The sequence below is a fragment of the Mirounga leonina genome, unplaced genomic scaffold, assembly GCF_011800145.1.
Source record: "Mirounga leonina isolate KUSES-001 unplaced genomic scaffold, KU_Mleo_1.0 Mir_166, whole genome shotgun sequence".
Taxonomy (NCBI): Eukaryota; Metazoa; Chordata; class Mammalia; order Carnivora; family Phocidae; genus Mirounga; species Mirounga leonina.
Window position 1 is genome coordinate 13285062 of NW_023270418.1, and position 15389 is coordinate 13300450.

Below are 15389 nucleotides of genomic sequence, written 5' to 3' on the forward strand. Positions count from 1 at the left end.
ATCTTCAAATCAACTAAGTTAGGGCCTGGAGCTTGGAGATTCTGGCGTTAAGGTTCAAAACTTTTCCCAGAATTCAAGCCAAGTATCAGTGAGGTTATTCCAAATTTCAGTTCCACAACCCTCCCCAAATGTTTTCGGGAAAACCCTGGAAACAACTTGAGTACCTGCTAGTCAGTTAGGGAAGGTCTTGGAACAACAAGATTAGCAGTGTTGGTGGATTAGGGGCCTTGCTATTGGGATGTTGTGACTTCATTTATGTAACCCAGCTTGTGAAACCCGAGACCTAAGAGCTACGGGCAGGACTGTTGTTCTGATCCAGTGGTCTATGCCTGACAGGCCTTGGGTATTTCAAGCACTATCACTACTTCTTATTGGAGCCAGACACCCGATTATATCACTGCTGAGACTTCACAATCCAAGCCTCAACGATTCCACGATGATGCAGTTTTAGGCCAGCCTCCAATTTTATTGGGCGTAGTATAAATATCCTTCCGTTCGCAAGGTAGCACTGCTTTGTGCTAGGCTCCTGAAAGGGATGCTCCATAAGAAAGATTTCTGGACTCCACGGTATATTCTCCAGGACTAAGCTGACATCATTTGACTTAAGACCAGACCCTCACACCACCCCATGCTGAATATACGGAGGCCACTGTGTCAAGCTGATACCACCTAGAGTGAGGGGAGCCAACCCCTCTGTCCATTAGCCCAGAATCTGACATCCTCCGGGAGGTGGTTGGGACTGATCCGCTCTGCCCTCCCCATTCCTGTTTCCCATGCCACATTGGTCACTGGTTTTTCATTACGTCCGTGGTCTGGAAGTAGGGTCCTTGGATCAGAGCATTCACATCACCTGTAATACAACTTGTAATACAAATTCTCAGGCCCCACCCAGATCTACTCAATCATAAACTCTGGGAGTGGGTCCTAGCAGTCCGTGTTATTACAAGCCCTCCCCCGTGATTCTCATGCACATTAAAGTTTGAGAATGACTGCACTGGAACATCATCCCCATATGCTCCATGTTTCCATGGTCCCCCCTCCCCTCACTGCTTTCCAATGTACCCTCTGGAGCAGCTGCTCTGTGGTCAGCAAATTCCCCTTCATCCTCCTCATCTTCCAGGAATGTTCTCCATACCTCCTTGCATTAACTGAAACCTGTTCTCTTCTAGAGCAGCCCTCTGCGGTGGTGGATATACACCCATATTTATTTACTGAAGGACAGGCCCTTGTCCTTCCTCTCCATCAGTATTTCTAAACCATTACTTCTTCCCTGCCCTCTCGTAAAAACACCTACTCCACTGAGGCTCATGCCCTGTGGTTATACCACCCTCCCCACTTCTCATCATTCAAGTCTTTTGTACCAGGCTCATCCTGGTTCACTTTGAAGTCCATTGTGATGGCTAACGCCTGAAACTCTCAATTTCTTGACCACCTTATCTCCAATGACTTTCTCCTTGGTCCTCTAACATGGACTTGCACAGGACACACAGAACCTGTGCCCCTCTGCTTTCCCACTAAAATCACAAACATAAGCATCCCATTCCTGACCAAAAATTCTTGCGTTACCCTTCTGCTTGACTAGGTTTTCCCGTTATGCTCATTTTCCGACCTCTTCAGGATATCTAATTCTAAACCTTCCCCTTTAACTCTCTTCATCTAGTCACCTCCTTTGTTCCTTTCTCAGCTTTGATCGGATGGCCTATCATTTCAGTCAGTCTTTGGCATACATCTTCATTTACTTTGTCTTTCTGACCTTCTGTCTCTCTCTGGCAAAATCCCATCATGGTTGACATCAACCATCAATAAATCAGATATTGAATTAGCACCAACTGCAAGACAGGTACTTTTATAGGCACTAAAGAATGATGCAAAATGGACAAGTCGGATCATGGCCCTGGCCTTGTGGAGTTTAGGTGGGGAAATTATTTTTAACATGTTGGAGGGTGGATGGGGATAAAAAAACCAGGCATATAGATATTTAATATATATCAGGATCATGATAAGTGCTTCCAGGAAAAATAAGTGCCAAGAAGGGAGACAGAAAGTAATGGGAGTAGGAGGGTGGGGAGGGGAGGGCGGTGCTATTTTAGACACCATGGTCTGAGAAGGCATCAGGAGGAGGTGACTTTTGAACAGAGACCTGAATGAGGTGAGAACCAAGGCATGGGAGGAGACTCCAGAGATCAGCAGGTGCAAAGATCCTGGGGTGGGCATGTGCTTTGCCTGTTAGAGGAAGAGCAAGGTGACAGCATGACTGAAATGCAGAGAGTAGTAGAAGATGAGGTGGGAAAGATGCCCAGAGGACATATCATGAAGGCCTTATAGATCCAAATGAGGACTTGGGAGTTTGTTTGTTCCAAAACTGAAGAGCTTTATACCTTTGACTGAAATGGTCTGACTTTCCTTGGAAAACATCACTCTGGGGACTGTGTAGAAATTATCCTGTGGGGAAGGCATGGATGGAGCTGGATACAGTGAGGGAATTCTGCTATGATCCAACTGGGAGATGAGGGTGTAACCATATACTTTCTTTGTGCTTTTCTCTGAAAGTGTAGTCCCTGAACCAGCATCATGCATATCATCTGGAAACTTCTAATGCAAATTCCAAAGGCCCTACCCCACTCATCTACCTACATTTATTAAGCTTCTGATCCCTTACATATTCCCTCATTGTCAGAAAATAACTCTCACTTCATACTTCACAGTGGGGATGGGGGAAGGAATCCATCATGTAAGAATTCTTCCATTTCTGCCTACCATATCTATAAAATTATTTCCTTCCAGCCTATTCATACTATAGAGGGATCCCTGCTTCTAACCGTGGACTCTCTGTCTTATCTGTATTTATGGTTCATGCCTGCTCAAGTCTCTGCCAACATGTTAAAAATAATTTCCCCACCTCTACCTCCAGCCATCACTCTGTCGCAAAGCTGAACAAAGCTCTTAGAAGATCTGCTACATTCATTCTCTCTATCCTCCAATTCCCCTCCCCTCCCCAAACTACTTGAACCTGGCTTTGGTTCCCACCCTTAAACTGAAAGATCTCTCACCAGGTTCCTAATGATCTCTTGCTGCTAAAACCATAGAAAACATTGAGCCATGTCATACAAGTATGCCTGCTCTTTATGTTAAGTTATTGGAATACTTCTGTACCAGTTTTTATAAAGAGCTACCACCCCAACCCCACCCCAATACATCTTCTCTTTCCCTGTCTTAGACCCTCCTCCTTAGATTCCCATCACCTAGTAACTGAGGGGTTAATGCCATCATGGCAAGTGTCCTCCTTGCCCAACTCCCATATCAAGCTAACAGACATTCTGATTGGTTTGCGTGTTATATTTTTTAGTATAACCCATCTCAGCTAAAATCAGCAAGTTTTCCAGACTCCTTCTTGACTGTTCGGAATCATTTAACACAAATATTTGAAACAGTGTCTTCCTTTGATCTCTGTGATGCCACACTCTTGATTTTCTTCCTGCACTTTTTAGTTTCCTATATTGACTTTCTCCATTGACATAACCTTTAAATGTTGATATTGTTCTAGATCCTCTTCTCTTTAATATCTCAATAGATCTCACTTATTCTCACCTCATGCCTTCAATTACCATCTGTATGTGAATGCATTCTACGTTAAATATTTAACCAAACCTCTCCTCTGAACTCTAGACCTGACTCAAATATCTGCTAAGCATACCATTTGGATGTCTCATAAAAATCTACATATGTTACATAAAATTGCACTTCCTAGCTCCTAGCTCCCCATCTGGTCTTTCTGCAGAGATTGTTCTACCAACCACCCAGATGTACAAATCAGAAAGCTAGGAGTCATCTGTAACTCCTTGCTTTCCCTCAGCACCCCCTCATCTTCCATCAATTATCATGTTCTATTTAGTCTCTTTCCCTTTTTTAAAAGATTTTATTTATTTATTTATTTATTTATTTATTTATTTATTTATTTATTTAGAGAGCGGATATGCACATGAACGGGAGGTGGGGCAGAGGGAGAGGGAGAGAAAGAATTCCAAGCAGACTCCACACTGAGTGTGGAGTCCAGTGTGGGGCTCGATCCCATGACCCTGAGATCACGACCTAAGTTGAAATCAAGAGTCAAACACTCAGCCAACTGGAGCCACCCAGTCCCCCCTTATTTAGTCTTTTTCTAACCTACATGGGATATATATTAAATCCATTCCAATTTGCTTCCATATCCCCTCCAGTCTGTGGTTCAAGCTACCATCACCTCTCACTTCACTGATTATAGTGGTCTCTTGTATTCCTGTATCTATATTTGCCTCCCTTCATTCTATTTTCTCTAAAACAGCCAGAGTGATCTTTTACAAAATTCAAATCTGATTAAACCAATATATCCTGTTTCACTCCCCTGGGGTTCAAAATGAGGTCACGTTCCTTTTAATGTTCAAATCAGACGAGTTAGAGCCTTCAATTTGTCTGCCTGGTATGATAACTTTAGATTCCAAAGGTTCAAATTGTCTTAATAGATGGAACTGGAAAATCTGCTTATATTCTTTTTGACTGCTTGACTGTCCGTAGAACACCAGACTGTACTAGTCTTCTGTCCTTGGGTAGTGCTCATCCATTGCAGTATGATCTGCAGTGACCAGGCACCAATGTCCACCAAATAGCCCAGGGTAATCCTTATCCAGTGAAAGAAAGTGTTTCGATGGTCTAAGCCCAACAGTGTTTCAGTTCTGGAAGTGGGGGCCGGGTGGGGGGGGAGGAAATCTTCCTTTACAAGTGTCATAGTCAGCTATGATGGCTCAATGCCACAGTAGGCCTGGGACCCAAATGTTAGAGCTCGTCCCTTACACAGCTCTTTCAGTTCTTACACATGGACAAGGAGTGATGGTGGGTGTCAGAATCTGCTTACATTTCCCAAGACAGAGCCTTAATACCTTTGCGAATTTGTGCGTGCAGACTGATTTGCTCTTGCCCAGGTCTTAAGGCCCAAATGCAAAGGATCTTACCAAAGGCCGGGGCCCCAACACTAATCCGAATACACCTGAAGCCTAACCAGTTAGGGTGTAGTCTACTTCTTTCTGAGAAAGAAGATCATTTTCAACCCAAATGTCCCTGACACTTTCTAGTTCCTGTCTTTAGTAGGTGGTCTGACCACTAACTCAACACAGGAGAATCCCAGGACCTGCCTTCTCCCTCAATCACATTTAACCAGCCACCAATCCTTGATGATTCTACCTATGAACACCCATAGAATTCAGCTCTGACACTTAGTTCAAGCCCTTATTTGTTCTTTTACCATTTTAATCATTCCTACATATCACCCTGGCTTGACTTCCAATCCTAACCTCCATATTGCATTTGTTGATCTTTCTAAAATATAAATCTGATCCTGCCTCTGTTCTGTTTAAAGCTCTTTAATTAATCCCCATTTATCTATTGCAAGGATGGGATTCTTCATCTGAGATGCATGAAGCGGGAGTCAATGGATGGGCATCAGAGGAATTGTAAATGATATGCAAAATTTTATATGTGCATTTTGCCAATGAGATAGCTCATGGTTTTCATCAGAGCTTCAGGGGAATGTATTTCCATAGAAAGGCTAAGATCTAGAGTTCAAGCTCAAGCTCTTTAGCTGGGATGAAAGGGATTTTCATGACCTGGGCACTGCTTACCTGCTCTCCCTCCTACCATCCCTCTCCACTTAACACTCCAACAGTATAAAACTGCTATGATTCCTAAAACACACCATACAATTTTATGCCTCTGTGTGCTCTTGCGCATCCTGTTCCCTCCGCCTGCAATCCCTCTTTCCTTTATTTGCTCTCGTCTGCTTGTAAAATTTATCTTTCAAAATCCAGCTCTGGCAACGTTTTCAGAGAGCTTTCCCTGGTTCCCTCCTATCAAGAGTTAACTACTCTGACTTAAGAGCCACTTCTCTTTCTTGTACAGGCTTCTGGTTTTGCCCATATTTGTGTCCATAAGAAACTGAAATATTTTAAGGAGACATTTTTATTGAAGTGTAACATACATACAGAAATGTGCTAACTGTTTAAGTGTGCAGCAGCTCAATGATTTTTACGAAGTGAGTACACGGTGTAACTGTCACTCTGATCAAGAAATAGAATATTGTTCTCTCTCTCTAAAAAAAAGGGGGGGGTGGCACCTGGGTGGCTCAGTTCGTTAGGCATTGGACTCTTGATTTCAGCTCAGGTCATGATCTTGGGTCATGGAATTGAGCCCCACGTTGGGCTCCATGCTGGGTGTGGAGTCTGCTTGGGATTCTCTCTCCCTCTCCCTCTGCTCCTCCCCCTCACTCTCTCTCTTTCTCTCTCTCTCTTAAAAAAATATTGTGGGGTGCCTGGGTGGTTCAGTCGGTAGAGCATGCAACACTTGATCTCAGGGTCGTGAGTTTGAGCCCCAGGTTGGGTGTAGGGATTCCTTAGAAAAGAAAAAAAAAAAAAGGGGCGCCTGGGTGGCTCAGTTGGTTAAGCGACTGCCTTCGGCTCAGGTCATGATCCTGGAGTCCTGGGATCGAGTCCCGCATCAGGCTCCCTGCTCAGCAGGGAGTCTGCTTCTCCCTCTGACCCTCCCCCCTCTCATGCTCTCTCTATCTCATTCTCTCTCTCAAATAAATAAATAAAATCTTTAAAAAAAAAAAAACAAACTTAAAAAAAAAAAAGTAGAATGTTGCCAGGACACTCAAAGTCCCTCTTTTTCATCCCAATCATTATCTAGCCTCAAATGCAACCACTGTTCTGATTTCTTGTACTATAAATTAGTTTGCCCTTTAAAAAAATTCCCATACTCTCAGGGTGCCTGGATGGCTCAGTCGGTTAAGCGTCTGTCTTCGGCTCAGGTCATGATCCCAGGGTCCTGGGATCGAGTCCCACATCGGGCTCCCTGCTCAGCAGGAAGCCTGCTTCTCCCTCTCCCACTCCCCCTGCTTGTGCTCTCTCACTCTCCCTTAAGTAAATGAATAAATAAAATCTTTAAAAAAAATATCCATACTCTCCTACCCACCTTCTTTGATTCAACATTCTGTGTATTAGGCTCACTCGTGTTCCTAGTAACACTTAGTTTTCACTGCTGTATGGTATTCTGTTGTATAATTTATTTATCCTTTTTTCCTACTGATAGACATTTGAATTGTTTCCATTTTTAGCTACTAAGAACAGGTTGCTAATGAACATTCTTAGCCCTTTCAGTTATCTTATATATGCATTTCTATTAAGTATATATCTAAAAGTAGAATTTCTGGGTTATGGGCTATGTGATTATTGAGCTTTAGGAGATACTGCCAAATACTGTTCTAAAGTGGTTGGGTCAATTTCTACTCCCATCAACGGTGTTTGAGAGCTCCAGTTGCTGTATGTTCTCGCCATTACTTGGCCATTTCAGTTTTTAAGTTTTAGCCACTTTGGTGATATACTGGTATCCTGAGGTATACACTACACTGAATTTTCTTTCTTTTTTTTTTTTAAGATTTCATTTATTTATTTGACAGAGAGAGACACAGCGAGAGAGGGAACACAAGCAGGGGGAGTGGGAGAGGGAGAAGCAGGCTCCCCGCAGAGCAGGGAGCCCGATGCGGGACTCGATCCCAGGACCCCGGGATCATGACCTGAGCCAAAGGCAGTCGCTTAACCAACTGAGCCACCCAGGCGCCCGAATTTTATTTCTTTATATATCAGTCTAACCTTCCCAACATTGATTTCCTCGAGGCCATTGGACTGTCTTAGGCAGCTTTGTGTACCAGGTACAGTGCCTGGCATGCTCAGGTGCTAAGGAACTGTTTGTTGAGTGAACAGACTGTTGGAGAAGTAAGAAGGGGCTGACAAGTCTTCCTAATGGGAAAATCAAGCTTTTAAGGTAAGGGTCTATTTTTGCCTAACTTTGAGTCAAGTCCTAATCAGCAGACTTGTTGGAGTGTCCATCCACTGCCAGTATTATTCTTCTGGTACTTTCACAAGGACTCATTAACTAGGTACTCCATAGCATTGACTAGGAATGTATATACCAGGGCAGTGACAATTCTAACCATAAAGTTAAAAGACACCTGGAAATATAATTGTATTTCCCTACTTTCTGGCAAAATCACATCTAAGCCACTCAAAGCAGAGAAGAAGCTAATCCTTGTTTACAGATGTTAATCTTCTTCAGTCCATGATTAAAGAAGTTAATCCTTGTTTAAACCTTTCGGGTTTGATGCACACACCACTTCTGAGATAACATTCACTAGGATAGCTTTAATAAAAAAAAACATGGATGATAAGTGTTGGCGAGGATGTGGAGAAATGAGAAACGTCATATACAGCTGGTAGGAGGTAAAAACGGGGTAGCTGCTTTGAAAAACAGTTTGGCTGTTGCTCAAGAACATGAACACAGGGGCGTCTGCCTGGCTCAGCGGGTAGGGCGTGTGACTCTTGATCTTGGGGTCGTGAGTTCAAACCCCACATTGGGGTGGAGATTACTTAAAAAAAATAAAATCTTTAAAACAAACAAACAAAAACGAACATAGAGTTACTACTTGACCCAGACGTTCTACTCTGGGCATATTATCTAGAGAATTGAAAACGTATGTTCACACAAAAACTTGTACACAAATGTTCATGGCAGCATTATTTATAATAACCAAGAAGTGGAAACACCCCAAATGTCCATCAGCTGATGAATGGAATTCATACAATGGCATACTATTCAGTCATAAAAAGGGATGAAATATATGCTCTAACATGAGGGAATCTTGAAAATATTCTGCTAAGTGAAATCAGCCACAGAGGCCACATATCATACAGGGCCATCTATATAAAATGTCCACAATAGGCAAATTCACAGAGACAGAAATTAGGTTAGTGGTAGCTAAAGGCTGGGGGGCAGGGAGGAATAAATGGGGAGTGACTGCTCCTGGGTACATGTTACTTTTGGGGGTGATAAAAACGTACTAAAATTGGATAATGGTAATGCTTGCACTACTCTGCGATTATGCTAAAAACCACTGAATTGTACACTTTAAAAGGATGAATTTTATGGAATGTTAATTGTATCTCAAAAAGCTGTTATATAATACCTTGAACTGTTAAATTTACTTTTTTGTATAATTTGCTTCTTACCTGAACTATTTGCTATAAGCTTGCATTACTCCTGCGATTTCAAGAAAACAAAGGTTTTAAAAATACGGGTGACCCTTGAACAAGGGGTTTGAGCCGTGGGGCGTGTGTGTCCCACTATAAGCAGATTTTTTTCAGTAAATACACAGTACAGTAATGTTAAAGTATTTTCTCTTTTCTTTATGATTTTCTTTTTTTTTTTTTTTAAGATTTTATTTATTTGACAGAGAGAGACACAGCGAGAGAGGGAACACAAGCAGGGGGAGTGGGAGAGGGAGAAGCAGGTTTCCCGCAGAGCAGGGAGCCCGATGTGGGGCTCGATCCCAGGACCCTGGGATCCTGACCTGAGCCGAAGGCAGACGCTTAACGACTGAGCCACCCAGGCGCCCTGTTTATGATTTTCTTAATACCATTTTCTCTTCTCCTAGCTTGCTTTATTGTAAGAATATAGTATATAATACATATAACAGACAAAATATGTGCTAATCAACTATTTACGTTATCAGTAGGGCCTCCTGTCAACATTACGCTATTGGTAGCTAAGCTTTTGGAGGGTCAAAAGTTATAAACGGACTTTTTTTTTTTTTTAAGATTGTATTTATTTATTTGATCTAGAGAGAGCACAAGCAGGAGGAGTGGCAGGCAGAGGGAGAGGGAGAAGCAGGCTCCCGGTTGAGCAAGGAGCCTGATGTGGGGCTTGATCTCAGGACTCTGGGATCATGACCTGAGCCAAAGGCAGATACTTAACCGACTGAGCCACCCAGATGCCCCGATATACACGGATTTTCCATTATGCAGGGGAGGGTGTCAGCATCCCTAACTCTCGCATTGCTCAAGGGTCAACTGTATATTTAATTATGATTTGTATTTTATTCCCGTATTATTACCTCTTCTTTTTCTCTCACTGAATCCCCACATGGTCCTAAAGAACTGGCCTCCACCATCTTCAGGTGAAATGTTAGCATAGCATTCATGAGAAGTGTCATCAGCTCTAACTCCAAAGAATGTCAAGGAATATGATTGTTCCGTAGGACAGGGCCGCCACAGGCATTTGGTTTAGACGAGAAGAACCTAGGCAAAAGTTTGGTGGTTCCTTCCCTGATTGTCCTCTGGAAGCAACGTCTTAATCCAGTGTGACTGGCCCAATCAATGTCCCCTTTTATTTTTGTCTTCTGGTCTCTTGGAGAGGAAAATACGAAGCAAAAAATAGATGCATAAAACATGGTAGCAGAGTATACTACTGTCACCTTTGACTATTTTAAAATTTCGTTTTCCCCTTGGTTTTTTTCCCCTTGCTCCAATGATTTAAAAAAAAAAACTTAAAAAAAAAAATTCCTCTAATCCTGTGCTTCTCAAAATGTGGTTCCCAGCCGAGCAGCACCCACATCACTAGAGGACTTGTCAGAAATGTAAATTATCAGCTGTGGGACCGGCCCCTGCCGGCACTGGCGGTGGGGCCCAGCGAGCTGGGAGCGCGGGGCTTAAGTAGCCCCCCAGGTGAGTGTGAAGCCTGCTGGCCTTTTAGCTCCCTTCCTAACCCTCTTCCTCAACCATCAGCTTTCCAGGCATGATGCACATTAGTAGTAGGCGCTACAGATCTGCTGAGTCACCTTTCTTTCCCTTACCCTACCTTCCCTTAGCCACTCTGCTTGGATTCTTCCCTCAACCTCTTTCAGCATTTTCTCTCCCATCTTGGAATCCGGTTGTTTTTGCCCAAACCAGCAACACGTGTTTCTGTCCTTTCTCACCTAGCTAGCGGATTGTCAACATTCCCTACTTAAGAAGCCCTCACAGCACTTCCCTGGGGAGAAGGAGAAGAGGGTAACCCTGAGAAGAGAAATTTTTGTTTGAACATTTATGGTACTTACTCTGGCAAAACTAAGCATGCTACTTCTGTGGAGCAGAGATTGACAAACTTGAATGAGCAAAGGGGAGTTTGTGGTTTTTAAAATGCATGTTTCTAAGCTTCCGATTCTGGGTTATAGATGCAATGTCTGGGGTGGACTTTAGGAACCTTCTCACGAGTGCCTCAGGTGATTTGGAGGGTGGTGGGCCTTGCCCACTTTGAGAAAAAGCAGGTAAAGCAAGAGTCTTATGGCGGGGCGGGGGGGAGGGGGGTCGGCTTCCAAAACTCTCCCCTTTCCAGAGTCTCCACTCACTGGAAATTTATACAAGAAAAAAAAAAAGTAACACAGGACCTACATCTTTTAGTAACATTTTCCATGTCTTTAATTTAGCAATTGAGTGCTTAGGAGACCTTTAAATCAAGTTCTTAGACTTTCAAAAAGAAAAAAATATTATTAACACCTGAAGGGTAAACTGTTAATGTACGAGCAGTTCTGCTGTTAGGTGGGAAAGTCATTCTTAAAATAATACGTATCCTAAACAACTGTAGAAACAATCCTGAATAAGCTAATTACTTTTGCACTTATATTCTCCTAGCATGTAACTTTGAGATACATAAAGTTTCATCCCTTCTAAAGTTGTCACTTTGGAAGAAATTTTCTCAGACTATTGTTCACAGTGGGCTACAAGTATTAGTGGAAGAAATGAACATATATACTATATATTGCCTGAGAAAGATCATGATTATGCATCAGTTGCCAAGATGCAAGATGATAATCTGTTTATTGTTCAGTGTTACATCCTTGCACATTTTCTTCTTTTTAAATTATTTTTTAAAAGATTTTATTTATTTGACAGAGAGACACAGCGAGAGAGGGAACACAAGCAGGGGGAGTGGGAGAGGGAGAAGCAGGCTTCCCGCTGAGCAGGGAGCCCAATGCGGGGCTCAATCCCAGGACTCTGGGATCAAAACCTGAGCCGAAGGCAGACGCTTAACGACTTAGCCACCCAGGTGCCCCTCTTTTTAAATTATTTTTAAATATTTTATTTATTTGAGAGAGTGAGCGAGCAAGAGAGAGAGCGAGAGAGAGTACAGGAGCAGGGGCAGAGGGAGAGGGAAAAGCAGACTCCCCTGCTGAGTAGGGAGTCTGATGCTGGGCTCACCATGATCTGAGCCAAAGGCAGACGCTTGACCGATTGAGCCACCCAGGTGCCCCCTTGTACATTTTCTTTCTAAATTACTTTTTTCCCCCATCATTGTCATCCCAATATTTTTATTTGTGAAGTACTGGAGCAAATGACTACATTTTTGGCCCCATAAAATAGAGTTGCCCAATTTCAGCATCATCAGTATTTTGGTCTGGATAATTCTGTGTTGCCCAGTGAATTGCAGGATGTTTCAAAGCATTCTTAGCCTCTACCCTCTAGATGTCAGTAGCACCTGCCCCCCCGCCCCCAAGTTGTAACAACTTAAAAATACCTCCAGACCTTGCCAAATGTCCTCGGTGGAGCAAAATTGCCACAGGTTGAGAACCATTGAAATAGAACATTAAGTGAAGAAAATGTACAATTCACATGGTAACTCTATGGAACATTTTAAGGCCTGTGGTCAAAGCATTTTTGCTTTTATGCTGAAAATAGTGTGTAGCTTCTGAGAGTGTTCAATTAGAAACAACAGTATTTTGTGAAATCCAAAAAAAAAAAAACTATTCTGGACATATTGTACCTCTACAAAATATGAAGCATATCTCTAAAAGTGGTATTAACTTAAAATTAAGGTGGACACATGAAAATGTAAGTGGAGGGCGCCTGGGTGGCTCAGTTGGTTAAGCGACTGCCTTCGGCTCAGGTCATGATCCTGGAGTCCTAGGATCGAGTCCCGCATCGGGCTCCCTGCTCGGCGGGGAGTCTGCTTCTCCCTCTGACCTTCCCCCCTCTCTCATGTGCTCTCTCTCATTCTCTCTCTCAAATAAATAAATAAAATCTTTAAAAAAGAAAATGTAAGTGGAAAAGAATGTTATCTCAGTATGTAAGAGGCAGTATTGACCAACAACAATAATAATATCAATATTGTACTGATATGTTAATATAGTAGGCAATATTGACAAAACATTTGTGCCAGGGGGCACCTGGGTGGTTCAGTCGGTTGAGCATCTGACTCCTGGTTTCAGCTCAGGTCATGATCTCAGGGTTGTGGGATCGAGCCCCATGTCGGACTCCTCACTCAGTGTGGAGTCTGCTTCAGATTCTTTCTCCCTCCCCCTCTGCCCCTCCCTGATCTCTCTCTCTCTCTCCCCACCCCTCAAATAAATAAAATCTCTAAAAAAACATTTGTGCCAGGCATATTATTGCTTTGAGAATGCAGAGATGAGAAACAAAACAACTGCCTTCTCTCATAAGGCTCAGAGTCTAGTGGGGACTCAAGGACACATGGACAAATAATTACGACACTGAATTATTTAAATGGGCAGGACTGGAAAAATTTTTATAGCAATGTTTACAGTTCACTTGTAGTAAAATGACTGAAAAACAAACTTAAGAGGCTTTAAAAGCCTTAGCTGTGTGAACAGTGTAGTTCATACCTAGACTAGGTTTCTGTGAATCTGACACAGAGAGTTAATGTAATTCAGATGAAAGTTCCCCTCTTTTCCTTATCATAAATAAACTTGGCATTAGTTTATTGGGTGATTGAAGTCAAAGCAGTCAGACTATTTTGCCAAAATGATCAGGATGAGTAGTTCAATTATTCACTTCACTTGCCTATGAAGACTTCAGAGTGCTGTGATCTAATGAATGAAATGAATGTCAACTTGGAAGATTTGTGTTAAAATATGTTAAGACATATATATATTTTAAAGATCTTATCCATTTAGGGGCACTTGGTTTTAAAGTTATATTCAATATTAACCTATTTTTGGGGTGCCTAGGTGGCTCAGTCGGTTAAGCGGCTGCCTTCAGCTCAGGTCACGATCCAAGGGTCCTGGTATAGAGCCCGGTTCTCCCTCTCCCTCTGCCCTTCCTCCCTGCGCGTGCTCTCTCTCTTTCAAATAAATAAAAGATTTAGAGAGAGGGCACACGCAGGGAGGAGGGGCAGGAGAGTGGGGAGCCCAATGTGGGGCTTGATCCCAGGACCCTGGGATCATGACCTGAGCCAAAGGCAGCCGCCTAACCGACTGAGCCACCCAGGCGCCCCCAAAATATGTTAATATTGAATATAACTTTAAAACTGACATTTTTGGATCGCTTCTCGGCCTTTTGGCTAAGATCAAGTGTAAAACCGACATTTTTGGAAAAAGTGTTTTCCATTTACAGGCATACCTCATTTTATTGTGCTTTGCACATACTGCATTTTTTACAAATTGAAGGTTTGTGGAAACCCGGTGTCAAGCAAACAGCATCTTCTCACTTTGTGTCTGGGTCACATCTTGGCAATTCTCAACAATATTTCAAACTTTTTCATCATTATTATATTTGTTATGGTGATCTGTCATCAATGACTAAGAATCGCTGAAAGCTCAGATGGTTAGCATTTTTTCGCAATATTTTTAAATTAAGGAACATACATTATGTTTTAGACTTATTACTGCACACTTAATAGACTACAGTATAGTGCAAACAAAACTTTTATATGCACTGGGAAACCAAGAAATTCATTTGACTTGCTTTATTGTGGTGGTCTGGAACGGAACCCAGAATATCTCCAAGGCATGCCTGTATAGACATACGCCGCTCTCCCACTGGTTGGCTGGGAAAATACTTTTTCTTGTTCCTTTAGTTATACGATGCCCCCAACCTATTGCATGGCTTTGGATTAGAAAAAAAGGTTAAAAAAAAGAAAACAGTAAAGGATTAAAAATCCACATAAACATAGCTTCAGTCCCCTTTCTGTCAAGTAGAAAATAGACAATTTTGGTTTGCTGAGACCATGGCTTTGAACTGGGGAGGAAGTCAGACTAAAGACACTGATTTGCCTTAAGATGTATTGGTCTTCCTGGACTTGCTGACCTGAGTACACAACTGTGAAAATGTCTGAAAACCAAGGAAATGGGATTGGAATCACGGTATTGTAGGAAGTGAGAGCATGGACAGACATGCATATTCACCAAATATTTCTGGTTCATCTACCTTCCTGCGAGGCATTTGATAGGATAGCATCTCTTTGTTGTGGGATCATGTGACTGTTTCTGGCCAATGGGGTGTGAGCACACAAGTGGCAAGTCTGGGGTATTTGACCAGAGATACTCCCTACTTCTCTTTCCTTATAATAATCAGCAACACATGAAATATGGTTTCTTCAACAGCCTGAATCTACTGACTACTGTGAACATAGCGCTCTGCTGAACCACAGTGGATGCGTATCATTTGTTTTTAGCAGAGAATTGGAAACCTTCTTCCATAAAGTATGAGTATTTTGGGTTTTGTACACCATACTGTCTCCGTCACAACTACTCAACTCTG

At 42.5% G+C, this 15389-nt stretch overlaps 1 pseudogene; it reads left to right on the plus strand.

The window, feature by feature from the left end:
* The first annotated feature begins 14170 nt into the window (after positions 1-14170).
* Positions 14171-14300, plus strand: LOC118016362 (annotated as a pseudogene).
* The last annotated feature ends 1089 nt before the right edge of the window (positions 14301-15389 follow it).